General features: G+C 32.7%; 1 long non-coding RNA gene across 1 annotated transcript; it reads left to right on the top strand.

Moving 5' to 3' along the window:
- Positions 1–3134: 3134 nt before the first annotated feature.
- On the top strand, positions 3135–3721 carry LOC130903021 (uncharacterized). Its single transcript, XR_009060517.1, has 2 exons — positions 3135–3385; positions 3482–3721. It is a non-coding gene; the product is annotated as an uncharacterized LOC130903021 (long non-coding RNA).
- The last annotated feature ends 590 nt before the right edge of the window (positions 3722–4311 follow it).

Below are 4311 nucleotides of genomic sequence, written 5' to 3' on the forward strand. Positions count from 1 at the left end.
CTAATACTCGATACTCTTTTAGAATTTTTCACTTTGCTTCTTTATTGTACTCCATGTCAAAGGTATTTTAGAGTTATTGAATATTCAAGAAACATTTTCAACTCTGTGTCACCTTCAGTGACGGATTAACCTTTAATCAAATTAAGCAATTGCCTAGGGCATCACGTCTGTGGGGGCACCAGAAGAAGCACAAATAAAACCGTCCTTATGAAATATTTTTATCGCTTATGATAACAAATTGCTCAGCGAAACGTTCTTTTTCAAAATTATAAATATATTAAAAAATAAAAAAAGGACAAAGATTATCCAAAAAAGGCTCGAATTTATCAATATTTTTCTTAGACTCCGATATGTTAAAAACGTTAGACGTTAATACTACCTTGCGTGAATTCATTGCCCGGAAAAGCCGCAAGGCGCTTTTCAATAAATAAATAAAATTATGCTTTGGTTTTTATTGTTGTCGCACCTACTCCACTTCTAAAGTACGTTACATCTTGTCATCTTATTTTACAAAAAAACCAATGTTTTTAGGCGGTAAAGATTTAAAGACCGATTCTAGTTGGCATACGGATAGGGGGGCCCACAGGCATGGATTGCTTAGGGCATCAAGTAGTCTTAATCCGTCACTTGTCACCCTTTACTGTTATGAGATATATAGAATAATTGTAGATACCTAAGTATAATTTTGAATATGCCTCTTTCTGTTACTGTTAGTACATGTCTTCTTTTTCCCTCGATGTATTTTTTATAGATTATCTTCTAATGCAGAAGATCAGAATTCGTTATTTCATTACTTTAGTGGAGTTTATCACGTCATAATCTTTTTTTTTCGTGTTTAAAACTCATCGGATTGATTCCTTGATAACATATATAGCTGTCATAAAAACTCCCGATCTCATTTTTTACATTGCTGACTTGCTGTACTAATATGACAAAAACTTTTTGTAAATACTGACATCCAACCCAATTTTACTTTGAAAATTTTTGAATTGTTAAACAAGATATTTTCTAAAACGACTCATTTCTTTAATAATTCACTTTATTTTCTTCAATTTTCCTGGTTTTCATGTCTCTTCTTATTTTAACTGCAAGAAGTTAAAATTTCATAAGTTTCACAGTATGTAATGAATCTTAAATATTCATATTATTATAACAATGTATGCGTTTAAAACAAAGTAAAGGTGATTGGAAGCTTTTGTTTTTTATAAACATCACTAGAGTGTAGATTTTTTAACGATATATAATTTGTTTCGATATCTTTTTGCTAACCAGAGTTATAATTGGACCATTTCGACGAAATTCCAAGTTGCATGATTTGCGAAATTTATCAATGCAAAGGTGAAAACAATGTAACGGCTTTTTGTGATGGTTACTAAGCAGCTAGATTTTTTTTTCATTCTCTCTCAACCATAATAGCTATGAAAGTTAAGTTGGCAACCCAAATTTTAAGTACAGCAGATGTTCTTTATTTATCAAGAACAGATATCAATACATATTTCTATAATGCAGGTGCTACAGCTGAATTTCTTCTAATTTTTAATGATTTATTTGATATTCTTAAATCTCGTAATTGGCCAAATTAATATTTTATAAACCACTTAGTTCAACAACAAAATATTTAATTGCATCAATTTATTATTGTGAACAATTCACATTATTATTATGTGAAGAGCCATGATGAGGAAAATGATGCTGAAAAGAAGTAAAAATGCTTATGGATTGAAACGTAAATGTGCATGATTTCTTTCTGGACTTGAACGGTACAATCATACATAATTTCGAATTGTATGAGTATGAAAAAGAATCGGAAAATGGAGCCGTAGATACCTTCAATAATGATCTCAAATCTGAATATATATAATTATAGAATAAACGGTTGATTGGATTGCATAGTGACAAACTGTGAAGTGTCAAATATGCATTAAGAAAACGAATGACAATATCAATACTGACAAATCCAAATCAGATAATACTTCGAATGGTTAATGAAAATGATGATAGAAAACAAAAGAGGAAAAGTGATGATTATTTCATAAAATACGTGAGAACAATTTGTGTGCTGCATTTACTACTACTACCACGCACACTCACTATTACACTGTATGACGCCTGTTTCGATGTTCTCTAGTTTCTATGTGTTTTGTACAAAACAAAAGATATTACTGCGTATATTTTGATTTCAGATGGTTAGTTAATTGAATTGGAAACTCACTAAAGGCATTGAAAAAATATGGAATTTGATCCATTTGGTCGAAAGATACAAAAAACTACAGGAAGGGGTGATTCAACTGTTTTTGGTATTTGTAATAACTGCAAATCATCAATGGATTATTTCTTGAAGGAAATACTAGCTATAATTACTCAAACTGCTTAGAACAATTTTCAAATTCAGTGGTGAGTTCAGTAATTACTCATTTTGTACTGGATATTGTGAACAATTTAAAATTTTTGTATCTCTTAGATAAACCCCAACAAATTGGTATTGTGTGTTACATAACCCTAAAGTGATGAAAACGTTATTTTCGAATAGGTAACCTCCACAGACCACACCAGACGGGAAAGTAGATCCAAAAAGAAGGCAGTTTTTTTCATCATTGTTCAGTACATTACAAATCGTATTTATCTGTCTTTATCACACTTACTACAAAACGTTTGTAGAGGCGCTTTTGTATTTACAGAAATCTTTCGAAAGTTACATTATTTGCACACAGATGTCACTACCATAATTGACATTAATAAATGGAATGTGAAATGACACATGTAAAACCCCGCCGTTCTGTTTTGTTCATCACGCTACATGCACTTGGATTCTATTTGTGGGTTTGTGTGGTTTCAATAATCATCATTCACCGGAAAATGAGATTTTGTATTGTGTGCGGTAATTCTGAAGACGACGTAAAGCATTTATTTTGCTTTCCCCGTAGCGCAGACAGGTAAACAGAAAATTTATTATCTTGTTGTGTAAGTACCCATACGTTTATGCATGTTAGATGAATGTTTGGTTTTTTATTACTGAGGTTTCCTTACTGCAAAGATTAAAATCGAGCTGTACCAGTTGAAACTAAAAAACAGGTTGCTATTTTACAATGTACAATAATTACATGTGTGTTACAGGTCGCAAATATGACAGGAAGCTATGGGAATGAAATATAGACCACTATGTGGCCATGTTAGAATCTGCAATGAGCATTTCACAAAAGATAGATTTGTGCCGTGTACCTCAGTTTTACGTTTGAAAGCTGATGCAGTGCCCACAATTCTGGAAGTCCAGAATATTAATTAGGTTTGTATTTTACAATGAAAATAATAATTTTAGGGACTGGACCAGATAGCAAATAAAAAAGTAAACATTATATCCCAATATATAATAAAGCCAGAACCACAGGTACTAAATTTTACATATTATTCTAGATGATTTGCTTTTATCTTGCTTTATGCAATAAAACTTAACTTAGGTGTTAATTGAAATTCAATTTCTTAGACTCTTTTGGATACCAAATCATTAAGTAATGCAAACAGTGAAGTTACTGAACATGAGAAAACAAATTCCTCGCAGTCACCATCCCAACGGACTGTCACACCAATTTCAAGTACAGTTAGATGTAGAAGGACTCTTTTTAAGGACGTTGAAGGCTTGTGTTCAACACAGATAACACCAAGAAAGCAAAAGTTGATGGTTATTGTGAAGAGGAAGCAGGGTCGCATAAGAAAATTACAAAAAGTTTGCAAACAAAAAGGGAAAAGGATTAAAACTTTAGAAAATATAGCAATGAATAATTGTTTCAAAGGTAAACAACAAGTAATTATAATTTGTATTTACTTCTAAACTAATAATTTTTTTCCTTGCAGGCATGCCATCTACCATGAAGACGGTGGACACTGGATGACAAAATAATGTCTTTAGCGATTTATAAACGAAGCCCAAAATGCTATGCTTTATTAGAACGTCTCTTAGTACTTCCATCAAGAAGAACACTTTTTTCATTACTGCAGAGCATTCCTTTCGATGTGGGAATTAATGAACGCCTTTTCCTTCATCTGGGGCACTGCCTTCAACGATTTGATGAAAAGGATCGTTTTTGCACGCTGGCCTTTGATGAGATGGCAATAAGGGAACATATAAAATATAATCCATCGGCTGATTGTATCGAAGGTCTGGAAGATTGTGGAAGCGGTAAGAGAACCAGGCAGTTGGCAAGATATGCCCTAGTCTTCTTTGCCCAAGGAATTTGCTGAGCATGGAAACAACCTCTTGCCTATTACTTTACAGCCAACGGCGTTTCTGCACAGAAATTGCAGTGTGTACTGAGA

Source organism: Diorhabda carinulata, chromosome Y, assembly GCF_026250575.1.
Source record: "Diorhabda carinulata isolate Delta chromosome Y, icDioCari1.1, whole genome shotgun sequence".
In the NCBI taxonomy this organism is placed as follows: Eukaryota; Metazoa; Arthropoda; class Insecta; order Coleoptera; family Chrysomelidae; genus Diorhabda; species Diorhabda carinulata.